Source organism: Rutilus rutilus (assembly GCF_951802725.1).
Source record: "Rutilus rutilus genome assembly, chromosome: 1".
In the NCBI taxonomy this organism is placed as follows: Eukaryota; Metazoa; Chordata; class Actinopteri; order Cypriniformes; family Leuciscidae; genus Rutilus; species Rutilus rutilus.
In genome coordinates, this window is record NC_140209.1 from 28,962,772 (window position 1) to 28,986,679 (window position 23,908).

The following is a 23,908-nucleotide window of genomic DNA, read 5'->3' on the forward strand; positions in this document are numbered from 1 at the left end:
TTTAACATGCCAGGAATTCATCTGATTGCTGGTCGGGAAAGGTTAATCGGCTCTCGTTTCTCCCTGTACAAACACTGCGCGACAAACGACAAAGCTGAAAATCGGCCCGACCCGAAAAAAGAGTTGCGCAAGTCAGAATTTGGCTCAAAATCGGACGAAAATTGCACAGTGTATGCCCGCCTTTAAAGTTAATGAGATAATTAAGTGATTAATTGAGTGATGATTGAGCATTATTGAAGACACCTGATATTAACAAGCAAAATCACTAAAGGAGAAAACTGTCATTGGTTTGTTACCATTATGGTGATCAGTGTTTGCTTTAGTTGGGCTCTTGACCCTTAAGTCATTAACTTTACATTTAGTTTGGCTGCTGTAACTGAGTTATAACAGCCAGATGAACAAAGAGAAAAAGATGCTCTGATGGTGTTGGTTGTTTTTTAAAATAATCATTATTTCACAATCATTTTACCTGAATCATTGAACTCATATAGAGCCCAATTTCTGTGTTAGATTTACTTTATAAATTACAGCAGCACTGGCCTTGAAAAGCATAATATTTTTAACTTTAATAATGCAACACAAATCATTTCTTAAAAGTTTTCACATTCAAAAACTGTTTTTTTTTTTTTCTATCAAGAATCAGCTTGTGAATCTCAACAATGGTGACAAATAATTAAAGCATGTTGCAGTGCATTCTGGGTGCCACCAATAAAAACTCATTCATGGCTCCCATCATGCATTGCTGCATTAATAAATAATGAGCTTATGGTCAGAGTTGATCTGTTTGTCACAATTGTTGAGATTCATACGCTAATTCTTGATGTCTGTGTGTGCCTACCTGAAATACTTTTAAAGAAGTTTTTTTTTTTTTTTTTGATTTGATTTGATCATTTGGATTTCATTGAAAAGGCTAAAAATAGCATGCTCTACAAGGACAGTGCTTCTATAATCCATAAGGGTAAACTTTACTCAGAAATTATGCTCTCAATGAGTTCAGTGATTCAGGCCAACTAATGATTATGTTAAAACATAACCAACACCATCAGATCACCTTTTCTCTTTGTTCATCTGGGTGTTATAACTTAATTACAGCAACCAAACTAAATCTAAAGTTAAAAAAGTAAGGGTCAAGAGCCTAACTAAACTAAATACCGATCACCATAACGATGACCATTTTACAAACATTTTCTCCTTCAGTGATTCTGCTTGTTAAAACCCCTTACCAGTCAGGGATCACTGGTGATCCCAGATTATTTTAGTTCAAAATATGTTTGAGCTTATATATCTCAATATTAATAACAGTCTGGTTAATTTTGAGTCTTGAACTATAAACTCTCAAGTGTTGGCTTTCTAAATGTATGTGTGTTATGTTTCTATTCAGAATTACTTATGAGCAGTAACCTTTTTATTTTGGGCATTTCATGTATGCAGCACTTGCCAAAATTGGGGGTGACTGAGAAGGGGTTAACATCAGGTGTCTTCAATGTTCAATCATCACTAAATTAATCACTTAATTATCTCATTAACTTTAACACTGCTTCAGTGTTACTTATACCACTCTGAGTGTGGACTCATATAAACACTGAGCAGTGTTAATTTAACATTGGGGATTTTGCTGTGTGCCAACACTGGAAACTTTGACTGCAAAGCAGAGGTGGAAAGTCCAGGGGTCAAAGTCCTGCCATATGTTTATTCCACCCATGAACTCACACAGCAAAAACTCCAGTGTTAAATGAACTCCGGGGGGTTTATTTGGCTCCAGACTCAAGAGTGTTAAAGTTAATGAGATAATTTAGTGATTGATTGAGTGATGATTGACCATTATTGAAAACACCTGATGTTAACAAGCAGAATCACTGAAGGAGAAAATCTCCTTTTTTAAGTTGCCATTATGGTGATCAGTTTTGGATTTAGTTGGGCTCTTGACCCTTAAACTAATAACATTAGATTGTGTTTGGCTGTTGTATCTGAGTTATAATTCTCAGATGAGCTAAGAGAAAGTTGGTCAGATGGTGTTGATTATGTTTTGACATAATCTCAATTAGAGAGTTAGATTTAACTTGTTGATTACAACAGCCTGTGATTCTACAGTGTACTATTTTCAACACTTTCAATATAATAAAAAATATATTTTTTAAAGTTGCTCTGATCAAATGACTTAGAGAAAATTTCTTATTTGGACACACAGACATCAAGAATCAGCCTGTGATTCTCAACAATGGTGACAATAATAAAGCATGTTGCAGTGCATTCTGGGTGCCACCAATCAAAACTCATTCATGGTTCCCATCATGCATTGCGGTATGAATAAATTATGATCTGAATTGTCTTAGTAATTTCCTTTTCCTAATTGAATATTCTTTTTGTTACCAAAGTTGAGATTCATACACTGAATCGTGATGTCTGTGTGTGCCTTAAAGAAAGATTGCTCTCTCTCTGTCTCTCTGGTTGTAATCAGAGGTGGAAAGTCCTGCCATATGTTTATTTCACCCATAAACTCAGTCAGCTGATTTCACTAATTAGTTCTCTCTCCTGTCTGAATTAGCAAATCCAGGTGATTGGAACAAAATACTGAGGAGGAATTTTACTTTCAATGCCACATGTCAGCCAAGCGCAAAGAAATAAATCAGACCTGGACCTTATCGTAGCCAAAAAATCTGTGTATATTAAATATGGAGCAATTTCAGCCACACCCTCAGATGAGATCAACTGAAGATAAAGGAAGACATTACATCTACTTCTACTCTTTGACCCCTGGATTACCCACCTCTGATGTTTAGCTTGTTATTTTGTGACTATGAAGTAGCTGTTTATCTTATCTCAAATGTGTTCAGTTATCAGTAATGCTATAAGGACGCCATCTTGTGGGCATAAGCATAAAATGACTGTTCTATTTATTTGCTTAGACATCATAATTGGGTGTTTTATTTATTAATTCATACCTTTGAAGATAGATTTTTGCATATTAATTGTGCCTGTAAAATGTCAGTGTAAATTCTTTACTCCCTCATGTTTATTTCTGTTTTGTGTTCCAGAATCACACCTATTTACATTTTAATTGTCATCAGTAACTCATTGAAAGACATTCTGGAGTCTGCAGAATCTATTTCGTTAATGTCTTACACAGTTCTGACCGACTGTCTGCAGCAGTAACAACGAGGCCACAATTTACACAATTAGTAGGCCTATTTCAGAAGAGATAACATGTTTTCATTGTGTAGAGCCACTGCCCATGACTGAATCAATTTAAGAAATTTTTTAACACATTGCATACTGCAATATAGTAGGAGTTGTATTGGATCAAAGTTGTATCAAACACAACCGCTGAGTGGCAACCCCAATACACAGCAAAATCCCCAGTGTTAAATTAACACTGCTCGGTGTTTATATAATCCACACTCTCAGAGTGTTGTCAGTAACACTGAAGCAGTGTTAAAGTTAATGAGATAATTGAGTGATGATTGAACATTACTGAAGACACCTGATGTTAACAAGAAGAATCACTGAAGGAGAAAATCACAAATTTTAAGTCACCATTATGGAGATCAGTGTCTGCTTTAGTTGGGCTCTTGACCCCTTATTTTTTTTACTTTAGATTTAGTTTGACTGCAATAAGTTATTTATGCTTCAGTCAAAGATGAGCAGAGAAATACTGATGTTATGCTGCCGGATGCTTTATTTAAAAGCAGTAACTGTGTAGTTGCTGATGCAGTGACAATCTCCTTCCTAAGTACTTTAGCAAATGCATGCGTGGTATTGTTCGCTAAATACGATCTGCAAAGATTTGATTAAAGTCATGTTTTTAATGGATTCACTATTACACATTAGGTGTTTGCAGTTTTATATTAAATGCTGTGTTCTTCAACCCTGCTCCTGAAGGACCCCCAACACTGCACGTTTTCTTTGTCTCCCTAATCTAACACACCTGATTAAATTCATCTGCTCATTATCACATGGGCTAATTAGAAAAGTGAAATCATACTCAACCATCCCTTTAATGTAATCATAACTAATACAATTAACATTTTCAGCTCTACTTTCAGACGAGGGAGCAAAATAAAATTACAAAGTTAAAATCATATAATTCAATAAATCATGTTTCAACCCAGCCTTATTCGTTAGTTGTTATTCTAAATGTTTAAAGGATGTTCCAAGAATGTTGTTCTAAGAACATTTTTCTCCAAACATTATGAGGAACATTTTAAAAACCTTCTACAAACAATGTATTAATAATTGTTCATAACTTTGAGAGAACCTTGCCAGAACGTTAGCCAAAGTTATGAGAATGTTACCTGTCAATTGGGCCCCTCAAATAGAGGACACACCATTGGCATATTAGCAGTTAAAATTACTTCTATACGGCAAACTAATAGGTAGATCAGAGTAGTTTGGAGAACAGCACTTAAAAGCAACTAAATATATCATATACCAAGCAGGACCAACCTTCTTGAAAAAGTATTCTTGGAAGTGAACGTCACAGCTGGTCATATGAGGGAGAATCATGGATAATATTCACTCCATTCATAGAGACCTCAGCACAGAGTCGTGCCCGTCGTGCCAGTACCAGCAGAAAACAAGAGAGATATTGTGTTGAGCAGATTGTAACCATGGAATTGTTAATCTTTAACTCCAGATTTCTGCAGGAAACACAAACACATTGTGCATCAGTTCAGTCTTATTAAGGGTGACAGTAAATGATTCAGTAAAGTGTTAACCCTTGCTGTAAAAAAAGGCCAAATTCTGACAGCATCATTAAAACAGTAATATCCTGTAGAAAACAATGCATTCTGGGTTATATTTGTTGTTTTCGAAAAGCCTACAGGAATATACTCTGAATTAACAGCGCTCAAAATCGACACTCAGAGACTGTGTTCCAAATCACACCCTATACCCTCATTCACTATTCCTTACATTAGTTCAATAATATAGTCCCCTTGAATGAAAAGAAGTTGAACCTGAATTCAGACAATGATGAACAATGATAAGCAGAATCACTGAAGGACAGAGAAACAAGAACAGAAAAAAAAGAAACACAACTACAACTGACTTCCAGCCACACTGAGTGTGAAACCAGTTTACAAACCAGTTTAACATTATTTCTTTCATACATGTACAAAAGTTCTTGTTGATAATTAACAGATATTTAGTTGTTGATGTTTTATTGAATATAATAATGTTTGTAGTCACCATGATGGAGATCAGTATTTGCTTTAGTTGGTCTCTTGACCCTTGACCATTGATTTATCTCTGGCTGCTGTCTTGGTGAGGTTATAAAACATATTTATTATGGCAAGAAAAAGTCAAGAGGATGTTTGTCAAATGTTTTGAGCTGTTGTGATGATGCCATAATAATTATGGACGTGTCTGATTCTCTGATCTCATTCTGTGTATAAGCTTTGAATTTATGGTTATTTTATATTTGCCATATATCTGTGAATCTACAACATGAAAACCAGCAACATTTCTGTAATCAGTTATTCTGAAGGATACTGAAATCATATTGTACATTAAAACAGTTTTAACTCCTGCTTGACTCAGACACACAGAGACATCAACAATCAGCATATGAATCTCAACAATGGAGACAATCAAAAGTTTCATGTCGCAATGCATGTTGGGTTCCAGGATAGAATAAAACTCCCAGCATGCACTGCTGCATGAATAAATAAATAAAACAATTATTTGCCACCATTGTTAAGATTCATGTGCTAATTTTTGATATTTTGTTTCTACAAGACAGTGTAGCTCTGTGTTTCTTGGTTGTGCATGATCTGTTAAAATAATCATCATTGAAACTCATTGCTGAAGTTTCACAGTGGTGGTAATGTAACACTTTATTGTAATGTAACACTGAGATTAGTGAATGAACAGGCTTTATGATGATTTTATCATCATAATCAATATAACAAACTATATTCACAAGCCGTTCGTGTGCAAAAGTGTCCCTTGCATAATACACAGCTCAAGCAAGAAAACAAATAATGTTAAAATGTCAAGGGTCCGCATCCCAACTAAAGCAAGCACTGATCTCTAAAATGGTAACTTCAAACCAAACATTTTCAATTAAACATCTCAATAACAACTTCTGTAGATGTATGATAGAAATAAAGTCATACTGGTTAATAATAAGTGTAATAATGTGTAATGGCTGGAAGTCAGTTGTAGGTCTTGTGTTTCTCTATTTTCTGTTCTTGTGTTCCTCTTTCCTTCAGTGATTCTGCTTGTTAACAGCAGGTGTTCATCACTAATGCTCAACAATCACTTACATATTCACTTAATTATCTCACTGCAACACTGCGTAAATGTTACTTTTTACTCTTTGTAGTGTGGCTTTCCCTGTGCGGTTGAAAGGGTTAACAGTGTAGGATAAAAAGACACACCCACAAAATGTATTTTAACAGTAATAAACTGTAAGTTATAAAACAGGTATATACTGGCAATTATATACTGGTATTTTACTGTAAAATTTATTTTTTGGGTCACCGTTGTGCTGAAGAGTAGAGCCTGTGCTTCAGTCCAGGAGAAGATCTGCAAACATTGATGATACGCTGCATGTTGCTTTATTTAATAGACGGTGACTGTGTAGTTGCTGGCCCAGTGGAAATCTCTGTGTTTATAAAAGTTTTTTTTGTGGTTTCAAAAGAAATAAGTTCACATTAAAGGGATAGTTCACTTTGAAATTAATTTTTGATATGTTTTAGCTTACCTCAAGGGCATCCAAGATGTAGGTGTCTTTGTTTCCGCAGTAGTTTCAATTTTGATATTTTTAGGTCAAACCGTTCTTGTCTGTCAGTCATATAATGCAGGTCGATGGTCATTGTCTCAAAACACAAGCACAAATTCCCCATCGTCCAAATGAAACAATTCCCCATCATAAGTACACATTGATGGCCTAAGACACGAAACGAGCGGTTTGTGTGAGAAAACGAACAGTATTTATATCGTTGTTATCTCTTGAAAACAGCACACGTCCAAATGATCTGACGGCGCGGGCGGGTATAGATATATACATAGATTTCGCCTTGGCTACGGTTTCGTTCCAATGAACTGCAGTAGCGAAGGCGACATCTAGTGTATACATCTATACACTAGATGTCGCTTGGCTACGGTTTCGTTCCAATGAACTGCAGTAGCCAAGGCGACATCTATGTTTATATCTATACCCGCCCGCGCCGTCAGATCATTTGGACGTGTGCTGTTTTCAAGAGATAACAACGATATAAATACTGTTCGTTTTCTCACACAAACCGCTCGTTTCGTGTCTTAGGCCATCAATGTGTACTTATGATGGGGAATTGTTTCATTTGGACAATGGGGAATTGTTTTAATTTGGACTCTGTGCTTGTGTTTTGAGACAATGACCATCGACCTGCATTATATGACTGACAGACAAGAACGGTTTGACCTAAAAATATCAAAATTGAAACTACTGCGGAAACAAAGACACCTACATCTTGGATGCCCTTGAGGTAAGCTAAAACATATCAAAAATTAATTTCAAAGTGAACTATCGCTTTAATACTTTGCTCACGTTATTAATGCATTATACATTTTAGTTAATACATTTAAATGACAGTTGGTCAATTTAAGGCAGTCAGTTTCTGCAAGTAAAATTAGTTAACTCGAGTTTTAGTGCATTTTTACAGTAAAGAACTGTACAATTAACAGTAAATTACTGGCAACAGTGTTGCCAGTATTTTACTGTAAAAAAACCTGGTACGGTCTAACAGTGTTCAGACACACACAGGTATGAAGTACTTTTCAGCGAAAACATTTCACAAATGAAGATCATTGTTAGGTTTCAAAATATACATTCAAAATATGAATACATTGTTGAAAATATAAGTTTTGGAAACTTTCCCTTTCTGAAGAGACTTCATACATCCATGAAAAGAGACCAGTTGGTTAAAATATATATATTTTTAAAGTGGCTCATAAAAGCGAATTTTTGCCTCTTGATTTGATTTTTTTTTTTTTTTTTTTTTGTTGTATCTAATGCAGTGAAATTCAGATTTTATAAGTGTGACCTAAATGTCCAAAAGTGTCCACAATCTATATGTAACTCATTTGTAAGTTAATAAGTATAAAAAAAAAAAAAAAAACTTTAAGTATATTGTTAGGAGACTGGGCTGCTCTTACCATGACCTTTATTGAAATCATGGAACAGTGGCATGATTTCTCGCTCTCCAAATTCGTCTGCATAATTAACAAGTGCTTGCTTCACTGTTTTGTAGCCGGCTAGCACAACCACTTTCTTTGGACCAAAATAGACCGTGAAAACTGGACCGAACTGCTTTGCCATCTATTGAAGATTGAAAGAGATGTTACCCCTTACGAAAAGAAAACGTACTCGGTTACTAACGTAACCTCGGTTCTCTCTAGAAGAGGGAACGAGTACTGCGTAAGATATCTTACGCTAGGGGAAAATCCTTTTTCCGCGAGATATTGAAGCCAAAAATTATCCTTAATTTTGTAATAATGCAAAACGCGTTGCGGCAGCATGCAGACATAGGCGAGGCAGCTCGCGCGCCTATTGGCTGCTCTGCGGCAACTGCAGCAGCCTATCGAGCGAGGCCACTGCGTCACGTCCCGCCGAAATGGGCGTGGTCTAGGCCTATAAATACCGCTCGCAGGCAGCTATTATCTGGTTTTTCATCATCGAAGCAACCAGAGTGTGTGCATGCACGGCAAGATACGCAGTACTCGTTCCCTCTTCTAGAGAGAACCGAGGTTACGTTAGTAACCGAGTACGTTCTCTTACGAGAGGTCTCTCGTACTGCGTAAGATATCTTACGCTAGGGGACCCAATGCAAAACGCCGTGCATGCTGAGATTTGACACCAAAGACCCAAGGGCGAAAGCCCGGGGTACATATAGTGCACAATCACTCAGGGAACTCACAGGGAGTCCGGGAAGAGGGAGGGGCGAAGTTTGTTGTTTCTCTGTTTCGACGCGGCTAGTCCCTTAGAACGCCCGCTAAATGAAACAAAGAGCTGCTCCGTCTGTCTGAAAACAGACGAGCGAGACACATAAGCTCGTAATGCCCTGACTGGGCAAAGGAGGCTCGCGTCTCTTACCTCATCAGGGACCGGTAGGGCTGACAGGGAGATAACCTGCGCCCTAAACGGTGTGTTGAGGGATTTTGGAACATAACTGTGCTTAGGTTTGAGTATAACGTCAAAAGAGTATATAGTCATTAGGCCCAAACTCCATGCACGCCGTGCTCACAGAGAGCGCGTGTAGATCCCCTATGCGCTTCACTGAAGCGAGAGCCAGCAAAAACACTGTCTTGAAAGACAGGTGTTTCAAATCAATTGACTGTAAAGGCTCAAATGGCGCACCTTTCATGGCTTCCAGAACCGTAGAAAGGTCCCATACGGGGACTGAGGGAGGTCTGGGAGGATTCAGTCTCTTAGCCCCTCTAAGGAAGCGGATGACTAAATCGTTCCTTCCTATTGACTGACCAAGCGTTGTTCCTGAGAACGCTGCTATAGCCGCCACATAAACTTTGAGCGTGGAGGGGGCCCTGCCCTCATCCAACAGCTCTTGTAGGAAGGAAAACACCTCCGTCACACCACAGTCTGTGGGTGACACACCACAGGCTGTGCACCAGCCCGAAAACACTGACCATTTCGAGGAGTAGAGCCGTCTCGTAGACGGAGCTCTAGCCTGCATGATCGTGTTTAATACTCCTTTAGGGAGTCCAACATGTACCCGTTGATGGCCCAGACATGAAGGGACCATAGTTCCGGGTGAGGATGCCAGATCGAGCCGCGGGCCTGTGAGAGGAGGTCTCTCCTCACTGGTACTGGCCACGGGGTAGTACTTGCTAACTGCATCACGACTGGGAACCAAGGTTGGTTTTTCCAGAACGGTGCTACCAGCAATACTGAGCATCCTTCTTCCCTGATCCGTTCTATCACCTGAGGCAGGAGAGAGACGGGGGGAAAAGCATAGAGCGGGCGGCGGGGCCACACATGGGCCAGCGCGTTCCTGCTCTTGGAGAAAAATTCCGGACAGTGAGCGTTTTCTTGAGACGCAAACAGGTCCACTTCCGCTCTGCCGAATTTCTTCCACAGCAGTTGGACTGTCTGTGGGTCATTTCGAGGCAGTTTATGTGCAGGAGCTTTTCCCGTTCCGACCACTGGCCGAAGAACGGTCTGCCCTCGAGCAGCGCTCCCCATCCCGAGGTGGACGCGTCCGTGGACACCACTTTCACCCTCGAGGAAGTCCCCAGGCTTACACCTGATTGGTACCAGTCGTTCGCTCTCCAAGGTTTCAGAGCTGTGACGCACTTCTGATTGACCCTGAGGCGAAGCGAACCGGATGCCCACGCTCTGCGTGGGACTCGCGCTTTCAGCCAAAACTGCAGCGGGCGCATGCGGAGCAGGCCCAGCTGGAGCACTGATGATGCTGAGGCCATGAGACCTAGCATCTTCTGAAATTTCTTGAGCGGGACAGACGCGCCGCAGCGAAACGAGTTTGCTGTGCGTTGAATGTCTACCGCGCGCTGTGGTGATAGTCGCGCTATCATGGACAGCGAGTCCAATTCTGTGCCCAGGAAAGATATCTTCTGACTGGGTGACAGAGAGCTCTTCGCCCAATTGACACTGAGACCCAAATCCTCGAGGTGATCGAGTAAAATGTGGTCGGTCAACCGCGAGGGGGAGGGCTGGGCGGTTCCCGTAGGAACTGTCATGTCTATGTGTGGATGTGGGCGCGGGACAGCGGGCACATTTATCACACTGAAAGCATCGTTCGCTTGAGCGAAGCGAATGCACGTTGGTTTCGTTTTTACAGAAACCGTGAGACATGCATAACGTGGTGTTAGTGGGCACATTCACCATGTTTGAAGCGCAATCGATCTGAGTCGATTCATGTGCGCGAGCCCTGTGTGACGGGCTGTGCTTGTGTGTAGAGATGGGCACTGGGCAGTGGGCATTCTTTCTACACATAAAGCACCATCGGCCGTGGCCGGGACACCAGAAAAATTCACACTTATGGGATTTATCTGGGCAGCCGTAAAAACGGCGTTTGTGTGCAGGCAAGCGTGCTGCGTCGCCGACTTGTTTACTGCAGGATACACTGGAACAGTCACATTTACTGGAACTGAACGAGCGAGAAGTTGCCATAGAAACAGAGAGTGTCAACATGCTGGCGTTTATTGCAGGCCTGCGTGCATTACAACAGGCTTGTTCACTGCAATATTGACATTTCCAGTCGCCTGAATTCCAGAGGGGAATGGGAAATGTATAGGAAAAAGGAGGTTGGTCCGTCCGCAGCGGGACCAGAAAAACTCCCTTTTTTTCCTTACGCCAGTGACGCACGGAACACCATAGAAACGGTGTTTGGGTGCAGGCGAGCGGGTTGTACAACGCGCTCGTTGGCTGCAAAATACACATCTGCAGTCGCCTTTTCAGGGAACATTGACGGCATAATTTTATCTGCCGGTAGACCCGGGGATCGAACGCGGGTCTCTCGCGTGCAAAAACCTGAGAGTCTGCCACTGGGCCACAGGGGGAGACACATTGTAACTCAGTTAGCGCGAGTATTATAAGAGAGCGTCAACGTGCTGGCGTTTGTTTGCAGGCATGCGTGTATTACAACAGGCTTGCTCACTGCAATACTGACATTTCCAGTCGCCCGAACTTCAGAGGGGAATGAGAAATGTACGAGAAAAAGAAGGAGGTCGGTCCGTCCGCGGGGGGGCCAGAAACGCTCTTTTCTCCTTTCGCCAGTGACGCACGGAAACCATAGGGGGGGGCGGAGGAGCAGTCTCGGAGAAGGATGCCAGGTGAGTCCTCAGAGTCACCATAGGCAGTAACTAGCTCGCAGTGAGGGCAGTCGCCGTCAGCGAGCGCGAGAGCTGCGTGATCAGGAAAAGGGGCGTCTTGAAAAAGACGCCCAGCTCTTTTAGTGCAATGGGAGTGTGTGTCGCGGCGGCGAGCACACACACATACATAAACACAGTAGCAGAGAAAGGATATAACGCCGGATAGCGCAGCAGGAAGGCAAGGAAGGCGGCGCGGCCAGCGACTTCAGTGACTCGTCCCGCTGAAGGTGCTCTCTTTCAGACGGCGCGGCTTCTTATCCAGCTCCAGCGATGCGTGTGCTTCGCTTGAAGGATGAAAAACCAGATAATAGCTGCCTGCGAGCGGTATTTATAGGCCTAGACCACGCCCATTTCGGCGGGACGTGACGCAGCGGGCGCGAAGTGCCCTGATTGGGTCTGGCGTCACGCCAGGCCTCGCTCGATAGGCTGCTGCAGTTGCCGCAGAGCAGCCAATAGGCGCACGAGCTGCCTCGCCTATGTCTGCATGCTGCCGCAACGCGTTTTGCATTATTACAAAATTAAGGATAATTTTTGGCTTCAATATCTCGCGGAAAAAGGATTTTCCCCTAGCGTAAGATATCTTACGCAGTACGAGAGACCTCTCGTAAGAGAACATATATTTCCCTGTATATGAATGATCAATATATTAAATGGTTTAACAGTATTTGAAATATGCAGAATAATATATTGTGTTAATATATTGAATAAAACATAAGGAATTGCCGCTTTTCATAGATTGAAAAATATGTGACAATATATTTACTAATATATCATCACGTATGCAATTTTATATTCAGTAATACACTTCATCATATATAGATGTATATGTGGTCAGATATGGTACTGCATGTAATATATTGCAGATATATTTACTCATGCATCACACATGTATAGAACAATATATATTGTGATACATTTCTTATATTTGCATTCATTTCATTAAAAATGTTTTACATTTACAGGATAGATCACAACAAACACACCTGCATGTATACTAAAGTGTTTAGCCAATAGACTATCGCTGTGCTGAGGAGTGCACAGCCTTTACTTTTATAATGTTGTAGCGTCTGGAGGAAATCCCGATGACTTATTAATTCTGGGGTGTTGGGTGGTTTCTAACCCAGTGGACTCTTCCATGTAAATCAAATGCCTAACGCCATAGAGTCTAGACCAAATGGCACATTGACACTTCGGGCCCTATCTTGCACCCAGCACAATTGACTTTGTACACCGACGCATGTATCATTCCTATTTTGCACCTGCGCAAAGCGGACTTTTCCCTCCACAGATGCACGTCGGTTAACTAAGAAATACACTTGCGCTCCCGGGGCGGTTCAGCGCAAAGAGGAGGCGTGTTCCGGCGCAAACGTTCCCTCATGCTATTTTACAGGTTTAGAAAACAATTGCGCCACTGACCGAAAAAAAAAAACTGTTTAAAGTCAGTGGCGCGTTGCGCATGTTATTCATATGCTATTTTAAGGGCGCATGCTTGGCCATAATCAATGTAGCGTGTGCACAACATACACTTTGATTCTCTCATCTACACAGAAGCAGCAGTTCTCATTTTTGCAAATCATACATTATTACGATAGATAGATAGATAGATAGATAGATAGATAGATAGATAGATAGATAGATAGATAGATAGATAGATAGATAGATAGATAGATAGATAGATAGATAGATAGATAGATAGATAGATAGATAGATAGATAGATCTGATTGGTTTATTTCACGTTACGCCCAAACCACACCTATGAATAATAAAGCTACTTCAGACCAACCCCTTTTAGATTTGCGCCAGGTGCAAGAGTCATTTATCCCGCCGGGAAAATAGCAACAGCGCCAAGACCCGCCCACAAAGTTACTTGCGCTTTGCGCTTTGACACTTGCGTTTCAGATCGTTAAAATAGGGCCCTTTAAGTGTCATGGCCAGCAGACACGATGGCAGGGACAGACATCTGGAATGCATCGACTCACATACACAAACCTTCTTCCATTTAAACTATGCTAAAATGCGCCATTCCCAAAATGTATATGATGTATCTCTGCGTGTATGTATGTTTCCCACCGCATAGTAACCTAGTTATGACTTAGTAGTTGTAAGAATGTATCGCTACTTTTCTATCTTCCAAAAGATATCGTTCTTGGTACCGAATTAAACCTCTCGGTTTTCCCGAGCTAAATATATATAGTAGGTTATGATAGAAATGTATTATACTATGTTTACTCTGCTTTGGAGCATGAATGACACCATCATAAACTATGCAAATTAGGCTGTCAGAAGGAGACAAAGGAAATCTCTCCCGCTCAAAGTTGCTAAGTGTTATTGGTCAGCTCCTTCAAAAAAGGTGTGGACTTTTTGAGGCTTGTTTCCTTAAAAGATAAGGATGATGGCTCATCGCCCTTTTTTAATTTTGTTCTTAGATTTCTTCTCTTTCTTAGTAGTTCTTCTCCTTCTTATTTTAGTTCTTCTTTTTCTTAGTCTCTTACTCTTAGTAGGCTATCTTATTTTTGTCTTAGTCTTATCTCCGGATTCCTGAATTGTTTTAGTCTTGTGCTCATTCATTTCCATCTCCGGGTTAAATAGACTCAACCTGAATTTTTAGCAACTTTGCTTTCAAGTAAACCTTTTTAAACTTCCCGCGCACGACACGCGCTCCGGAAGAACCGAGAGAACGCTTCAAACTCACAGACAAACTGAGGACCTGCACTCACACGCACGCATCCTTACTCAGCACCAAAGAACCATATTATTTCTATCGAGATTTAGATGCATTAAGACTGCCTGCCCCTGTTTTAAGGTGATTTGATTCGTTGCTGGCTCTCAAAGGTTTAATTGTTGTGATGTTTGCCATTCTGTGACTTTCTCTCTTCCTTTCTTTACTTTCATTATTTTGCCTATGTATTCTTTGTTTTAAATATAGTCGTATGTTTTCATAGTTTCATTTATTAAAACCCATTATACGCTTGATTGTCTCTGTCTGCTGCTCACCTAACAATGTCCCTTAAATGTCCGATCTTAAGCTACAAGCTTTATAATTTTGAATACTTCAGTTAGTAACCTTAACAGAAAAGTTATTCTTCATGACTAGAAGAAGGACCTTTCTTGCAAGTTTACAAGGAGAATAATCCTTTGTGAGAGTTGATAAGAGATCGCACGGTCGGTTCGGTGGTCGAACAGATTATTCAGTGTTGAATTAATTCTGTTAAAGGTTATTCTGTAAACTGATTTAGCCTATCTGTATATTCATAATTGATTATGACTCGTTGTTATTAATTGTCTATATATATAGATACAAATACATGAACTAATATATGTATTCCCCCTCTTTGGGCGATATTTAAATTGTGTAGGTAATAACCAGTATGATTAATTATTAATTATGAATCATATATTCTATGATCTAGCTAAAAATAATAGCACACTGACTTTACAGAACTGCTATCAACACTTTCTTTAGAGTTTGACTGTTTAGCTATTGCTGGAGATTTTAACATTCACATAGATAATGCAGAAACCAATATGGCAAAAGAAATCAAATCAAAATGATGATCAAATGTCACAACCACACCAGACTCCACCCTCACTCAATCACACTCCTGATTACTGATCACACACACCTGCACGTCATCAGTCCTGCAATCACCTCCAGCACTTAAGCCTCACTCTCACTCTCAGTCTTTGTCCGGTATCATTTGCATTAAGACGCTAGCGCTGTGCTTACCTCTAGGCAGTGCTTTAAGTGGCCCAAAAGAGGTGCCGGTACTCTATTAATTAATTAATTAATTTTTTTTTTTTTTTGCTGACTCCCCTCCTCCCCTGAGGTAACAACAACTGAAGGGGTCTTCTCAACACACCGGCACCCAGTTTGCAAGTCTAAATTAGTTGCTTACATTTAAAAAATGAGCATACAATAGCATAAAAAGTATTTTTAATGAACATAAAGGTCCATGTTTAGTAAAAATCTTCACGAAACTTAATGAAATATTTTGTGAAATTAGAAAATATAAGATATTGTTAATTTATTTTGTATACACATTCTCATATATTTTGTTTTATTGTCACGAGTAATAATCTCAGGGTTTACTGGGTTTTACACGATTCTGTTTGTAGTGTGTTATTGGTGGTGGTGTACTAAAATAAACATTGTCACGTGTGTATAGCTTTCATCTTCTCACCGCTGATTCCTGATGGTTTAGAGGACAATTACTCGAGTCGCCCCCTGTCGTTTCAAAGAATAGTACAACGGCGAGCGCGTCAAGTATAAATACCTCGTCCGTTTGGGGAGGTGCGCGGATTGCGCGCGCAGTCTGCGGAGACTCGCGCTGCGGAGCCAGGCGAAAGTATAAACAAGGAGGAAGCGTGCATTGTGAAGTAAAGCGGCAGCGCAGACAAAGGATTAAAACAGATGTGCAAACGAGCGTACCGGTACGCTAAAAGCACGTTCTGGGCGCACGGACAGGTGGTGGTACGCTCAAGAGCTATATTTGGAAGTGGCGGTACTGAGTACCGGCGCGTACCGGCCCACTTAAAGCACTGCCTCTAGGACTCCAAAGCTACTTACCCGTTTCCTTGTGATATCTCCAAGTCTTCCTCGTTGTTCCTCGTCTCCAGTGTGTCATCCTGAGTCTGCTAAATTCCTGTGTGTCTCCATCCGATCACCACCTGCAAGTATACGAACTGTGCAACGGATTCATCCTGCAATGTTGGCTGGTCTTGGAGATGCAACCGCACCTGTATTCGAACAACCTCTCAAAGGTAGCGTTCGTTATATCACAGTTGAATGGTAAAGTGCTACGTTGGGCCGAATCACTCTGGTCCCAGAAGAGTGCCATAACCCAGACTATCTCCAGTTTCTTTACTCACTTCAAGGAAGTTTTTGGGACGCCCACCTGGGATTCATTGATTGGAGAACAACTGTACCAGTTGAGGCAAGATTCCATGACTGTGAGTGAATATGCCCTGCAATTCCGTACCCTAGCTGCCGCTAGCGGGTGGAATGAACAAGCCCTGATCACCACTTATCGTCAGGGTCTGAACCAAGCGTGCCGCACAAGCCCTGAAAAGTGAAGCCAAAACGTCTCGATCGCCCCCCGGGCTGGTCCTAGGATAGGTCATAAACTCCGCCTCCCCGTGTTATTCAACAGCACATGAGACTAACTAAACAATTAAATTACACTTCAAATATCTTTTTTCCAACGATGGTTTCTATCATTTAGGGCAGGTTTTATCACGCTGATGTAAGTTCAAGTGTTTGTTTTTAAAATAAGTTTGTTTTTAGTTAGTTATTTGATGCGGTGGTGTGACGTCATGATTGTCAGCTGTGATTGACAGGTTCTCTGAGCGAAGTAGTCACTACAGACTTTTTTTCGGGATCTTCGGAGGACTGAGGAGATTGAAGCTTTACATTTAATATCTAACTTTCTATAATACATTTTTTTTTAAAGTGCAGGAGCGTGTCTTTGCGATTGTTTCTGCGAGAGTGAGGACGGGCCTTGATTTCGCGGCTTTACTTCCTGCTCACTACTGCGCAGGTCTGGTCCCGAAATTGCTACTGTGCAGACTCAAGTTTCAAGATGTCAGCGCCATATCGGGACCCTGACGGCTTCAGTTCTCTCCAATGGAAGAGAGCGAAGGGGCGTCGTCCATCTTTTTTTACAGTCTATGGTCTGAACCCTCGCGTGCGGTTGCATCTCGCTGCATACGAGGATCCCATCGGGCTTGAACGCTTAATCCAACTCTCCACCCGCTTCGCCACTCATATGCAGTTGTGTCTCGAAGAGCACCAAGACCAGCGACTCTCTCTTCCATCCCTCCGCCGAGCTGAGTCCATCAGCCCTCCAGAACCAGCCCACGAACCCATGCAGCTAGACAGCGCACGGTTGACTCGTGCTGAACGTCAGAGGCGGCCGACCCAGAGTCTGTGCCTATATTGTGGTTCCTTTGAACACTTCATCTCTAGATGCCCTATTCGTCCTCCTCGTCCCATGGTGAGTGCTATATTCCCTTCGATAGATAAGATGAAACCACTCACTACTATTGTGAACCTAACTGCTGCCGATGTTACTATTCCAGTCATCGCCCTTCTCGAGTCGGGGGTCAGCTGGTAATTTCATCTCCGGCGCCCTCTGCCGTCCGCTCAAGCTCAAGTCTACCGCCACGCAGTCCATCTACCAGATTAACTCGATAACTGGCAGACCTCTCAGCCGGAAACGGGTGCGTCTCTGTGCTGGTTCCATCCACAACAACATTTGCTGGTTCTGGAGGAATCCACCGCTGATGTGATTCTAGGGCGCCCATGGTTGGAGCAGCACAATCCCATCATCTCCTGGAGGACAGGTGAAATACTGAAGAGGGGCGACAGCTGCTTCCCAAACTATTTCTCTGCACTTCCGGTGCCGACTACTCCTTGGTCCAGAGAGCTGTCCCTTTGCTCTACCTCCATAGAAAGTCCAGTGGAGAAACGTTCGGTGGACATTCCTCCATGTTATGCCCACTTCAGTGATGTTTTCTGCCCCAAGCGAGCCTCCAAGCTGCCACCGGCCATGGGACTGTGCCATCGATCTGCTTCAGGGTGAGTCAGTGCCCCGTGGGAAGATTTATCCTCTGTCACTTCCGGAGGAGAAGGCCATGGTGGAATACATCAAGGAGGCTCTGGATCAAGGTTATATCCATCCGTCTACTTCCCCTGCTGCTTCCAGCTTCTTTTTTGTGGCTAAGAAGGACGGAGGCTTGCGGCCCTGCATAGACTACCGTGCACTCAACCGGATCACTGTCAAATTCCGCTACCCCCTTCCTCTCGTCCCTGCTGCGCTGGAACATCTCCGTGGTGCCACTGTTTTCTCCAATTTGGACCTCCGCAGCGCCTACAACCTCATCCGGATACGTGAGGGGGACGAATGAAAGACGGCCTTCGTGACCCCTACTGGGCACTATGAGTACCTCGTCATGCCATATGTATTGGCCAACGCCCCCTCCGTATTCCAGGACTTCATACATGAGGTACTCCGGGAGTTCCTCCACAAGTCTGTCTTGTTCTATATAGATGATATCCTGATTTACTCCCGGAGTATGGCCGAGTCTAACAAACCCCCCAAGCCAGATTCCCAGTGAAATGCTCTCAGACAGCAAGTGCAGTGAGTTTGCTTTTCTTCTCTGAGCAAATCAGCATATCCTCACTGAGGTCAGACAGATCAGACCACAACTGAAAGTCACTATGTCTGATTTTGAAGAAATTAGTGGTAAAATTTTGGAAGAAACAGTATAGCAGTATAGCTTAAAACATCAACCTGTGCCCTCGACACAATCCCCACTTCCTTTTTCAAAACTGTGTTAATCCTCCTCTGCTGAGATCTTTAGAGATTTAAACGTCTTTTATCTTGAGTTGATTTCATCTAAGGCTGTGGTTGGAAGTCAGTTGTAGTTCTTTTGTTTCTCTTTCCTTCACTGATTCTGCTCGTTAACAGCAGGTGTTAATCACTAATGCTCAATAATCACTTAATTAATCACTTAATTTATTGACTGCAATGTATATCTACTTTTAGTAAACTCAACTGAAATAAGTTCAGAGTACTCATAACTATTGTTTTTATAAACTTAATTGAATTGAGGCAATCGGTTTCCTCAAATGAAATGAGTTAGCTTAACTTGTTGGGTTTTACAGTGAATTAAGGCAATCAGTGTCCTCAAATGTAATAAGTTAGCTTAACTTATTGAATTTGACTTTGTATTATTGTTTTAGTGGTCTCGATTAAAATAAGTTCAGAGTACTCATAACTATTGTTTTTTATAAACTTAATTGAATTAAGGCAATCGGTTTCCTCAAATGAAATGAGTTAGCTTAACTTGTTGGGTTTTACAGTGTAACAGTTCTGTAAAGTAATATGATGGTAAATGTAAAACCTCTGTGCAACAGCAACTTAAAATGTTTCTCTCACCCTTACTTTATATCACTTATGGAAAATATGCTGGCATATGTTCTATGCCAGTGCTTCTCATGCTTGGTCCTTGACTGTAGCACTGCACATGTTTCCCTTGTATGCCACATCCATTTTAGAGTACTAGTGAGCTCATCAGGAAGCATTATGTAAGGTGTGTTTGTTGTTTTGGATGTCTCCCATATTTAACACACCTGACATAGTACTCTAAAAACTGAAATAGATGTGCCATAAAAGAAAAATGTGCAGTGCTACATGGCATGAGAAACACTGGCATAGAACACATACCAGCCCATATGTTCCACAACTGTTATTAATAACTTAAGGATGAGATATATAAATTGATGTTGCACAGAGGTTTTACATTTACTGCCGAATCACATTACAAAACTTTTATGCCCAGTTATATTTCCCAGTTATAGAAATCGATTAAAGTGAATTGACAGCTGAGATGTCAAATATATTAGAAGCAAACCTAAAAATCTTTAGTAGATTTCGTACATACATTAGCAAAAAGTGTTACAATGCATGTATGGCTCTACATTTATTCATACTCACATGCTAATAGGTCATTTACTAAGACCAAACTATTAGTTTAGGACTATTCAATTTCGTTCCTGGAGGGCCATGACCAGCAGAGTTCAGTTCAACTTAATCAAACAAATCAGAACCGTCTAATCAAGCTCTTCAGGATTATTACATTGATTATTACAGGCAGGTGTGTTTTATTAGGGTTGTTGAACTCCAGGAACAAAAAGGAATAGCCCTGTACTAGTTAACTTAGCTTATTGCCATAGTAGTTAACTTATTTAACCCCCTTTAAAATGATCTTTCTGTGAGTCTTGCAAACCTACCAGAAATATGCGAGAATTTTTTTCAGAACGGATACTTCCGGTGAACTAATACGCGCTTTGTGCATTAAAAACTAGGGCTGGGAAATGATTAATCACGATTAATCGCATCCAAAATAAAAGTTTTTGTTCACATAATATTTGTGTGTGTACTGTGCATAATTATTTTGTATATATAAATACACACACATGCAAGTAAATATTTAAGAATTTTTTTTTATTTATATATAAAATATTTATATTTATTTATAATACAAATTATATATAATATATATACAGTATATTTAAGCAAATATTTCTTAAATATATACATGCATGTGTGTGTATTTATATATAATAATTATGGACAGTACACACACAAATATTATGTGAACGCAAACTTTTATTTTGGATGCGATTAATCATTTCCCAGCCCTATTAAAAACCTTAATTTTTCGTTTTTATTGTATTTTCATTTGATGCATTAAAACAACGTGTGATGAAAACAAAATAAAAAATATAAATAAAAGAAACTGAAACTCGCTTTTTATGTCCACGAGAAGGTTTGAATATGCAATAAACTAACGGTTTCTTCGTTTTTCCGTTTTTTAAACAAAAACGAAAAAACAAATTATCCAAAGGTACACGGACCGAAAAGAAAGCGCGAAGACATACACACACTAACATCAAGATTCAGCTTATGAATCACAACAATGGTGGCATGCTTCATGCTGCAATGGATGTTGGGAGCCTTTAGTTTTATAATATGGTGGTTCCCAGCATGCATTGCTGTATGAAGCATGTCACCATTGTTGAGATTCATATGCTAATTCTTGATGTCTGTATGTGTCTAAAATCATTTGGTCCATGAGATATTTTAAAAATCACAATTTAGTATGTCTGACCTGTGGTATAAAGTTATCGTTGGTAAAAAAAACATTAAAACTATTAATAAAAAATAAGCATTTTTGCTCAGCTATTAGATTAGGAAATCATTCTAATTCATGATGGTTCAAATAACATCATATGATCATCTTTGTTTCTGGCTTCCTTTGTAACAATTTATGTGTTTTGGTAAACACTGTTACAAAGACCATAAACTTGATTAAAAAGCCAAGAGTCAAACTGCCCAACTAAATGAAACCATGATCACCATAATGGTGACTTTACAAAACCTATTATTTCCAATAAAACATAAACATCTAAAACTCTGTTCATTCTCTATAACTAGTTGACAATAAGTGAAGCTGATAATGCTCTTTGTGGAGTTGTTTAATCCTCCTCTGCTAAGATCTTCAGATACTTAATGTCGTCTTTTATCTTCAGTTGATTTCATCTCCTGGGCCCAGTTTTTCAAAAGTAATCCAGTGGGATTTCGGATCACGGATTGGATCAAATCTTGGAAATGGGTTTTTCAAAAGCAAAAGAGGGATTCTGAACTAAGATCAGATCATGTAATCCGATCTTAAATTTGATCTGGATCAAACCTGCCCTTTGGGTTTTTCAGAATTTTGAACTCGGATTAGGATCTATTTGATCCAAAAAAACAGGATTATCCTGATCCCATCAGAAGGGTGGATTCAGTTGTGATTTTTCAAACCAAATAAAACCAGAGAGGTTTTTTTTTTAAGTGAATGATCACAAAATCAATGTTTACTGATGATATATACATTTCTTCATATTTGAAGCATATATGAAGCATGTCACATCTAATGAGATATGGTAAAACAACAAAATCTACAATTTAACATTATAACAAAATAAGGAAAGTAAAATGTTTCTGTTTATTACAGTGTTTCTGTTTCTTAAAATTAAAATAAACAACGGTTATTTGTGGCCACCGGTATTTTGCCAACTGCTGTTCTTTGCTAAGCCAGTAGGCTACACTGTTGGTTCCATTTAAGGCTCTAGTAAACAGGATTTGGTGATCCTGAAAAGTTCCTATCCGGATCAGGGGCCCGTTCTTCGTACGTTGCTTAAAACATCCGAGATCAAATGAGACATCCAAGATGATATCATTGTGCTAATCATGATCTGGCTAACTCGGTTCTTCGAACACACTTGCCGGATATGATTAGTATAGCTGGATTGAGTCATCTGAGATAATTGCGCGTTCATGCGCTGGTTAAAAGGGGATATGTATCGATAGTAGAAACATTGATCAGCAACGCTGCTATTGGCTGCTCAGCGTGGGCGTGGCCAAAGAGTGCCACAGTTTTTCTCCTCAGCAGAGCAAGAACTAGTCAAAGTTTATTCGGAATTTTAATGTTTAATTAAAACGTCAGGGAACACCTCAAAGTCTGCAAAAGCCAGGAGAGAGGGCTGGCAAAAAGTAGCAGACAATTTAAATCCGTTAGAAGTGGCCATGTTAGATGTTTTTATCACTTATTAGCCTAAATTTTTTTATTTTAATAATTGCATAATTACTTTGTTGTAACTTCAGAGTCACCACACTAGAACATGGGAACAAATAAAAGTGAAGTACAAAAATATTCTACATAATGGTAATTTTTTGTTATATAGTCTCTTTTATAAAAGGCACTGTTAAATAAATGGTTGTCTGATTATAAAAGCAACCAAGAAAAAGGTTGAGAAAAGAAAAGATCTTAGTAGCCTACACTGTAAAATAATTTTTGCTGCATTAAATTAAGGCCGTATAGTCATTTCAACTGTTAAATCTTGAGTGATGAATTGCTTTGACTTGTGAAAGTGAAAACTGATAAACTTATGTTAATGTAAAAATATTAACACTTGTATCTGTTCCCAAGAAAGTGGTGGCTGAAATATGTGCAGTAAGTGGACATTTTCTAACTTTCCAAAATAAATAAAGTATAAGACTTTATAATGTCCATTTGTTTCCATTGCACTGGAGAGTGAATAAACCCTCTCAGATAACTGTCATATGGAGGAACTAGCCTACCTGCAAGTGCATAAAGAACTTTACTTAATTTATACTTGTATGCTTTATGGCTGCAATATAAGTTGCAGGATTCCACATCTACAGAAAGGCCTACAGAAGAGTCTGCACAGACAGAGGAGACATAGGCCTACAGGTGGGCAGTGTATAGCCAACTTTCCTTTTATTTGTTGCATGAGGCATGTGTCTAATATCTCTTGTTGCAGGCACTTGACCACTGGCTTTTCTTTACAAAGAACAATTGAAATAAAACTCAAGGAACTAAGCATATTTGTCTTTTATTAAACATTTAATGAAAAGTGTATTTTTTTTTTTTTTTGGCAGTGTTGTGTAATATGGCACATGCAAATGCAACAATGTCACAGGCCCTGTCAGGTGTGCAACCCTC

The 23,908-nt window shown here is 40.2% G+C and overlaps 1 protein-coding gene and 1 pseudogene across 2 annotated transcripts in view; both read right to left on the reverse strand.

The window, feature by feature from the left end:
- The window catches only part of LOC311278011 (ecto-ADP-ribosyltransferase 5-like), a 23,604-nt gene extending 19,042 nt beyond the window's left edge, over window positions 1–4,562 (reverse strand). Inside the window, exon 1 of the mRNA XM_084388561.1 lies at window positions 4,444–4,562. The gene's annotated coding sequence lies outside the window, so the exon portion shown is untranslated. The remainder of the gene's footprint in view (window positions 1–4,443) is intronic.
- LOC311304521 (NAD(P)(+)--arginine ADP-ribosyltransferase 2-like) overlaps window positions 1–18,136 on the reverse strand; it is a 20,113-nt pseudogene extending 1,977 nt beyond the window's left edge. The window contains exon 1 of the transcript in view: window positions 17,992–18,136. The product of the transcript in view is annotated as an NAD(P)(+)--arginine ADP-ribosyltransferase 2-like (transcript). The remainder of the gene's footprint in view (window positions 1–17,991) is intronic.
- Between the last annotated feature and the right edge of the window lie 5,772 nt (window positions 18,137–23,908).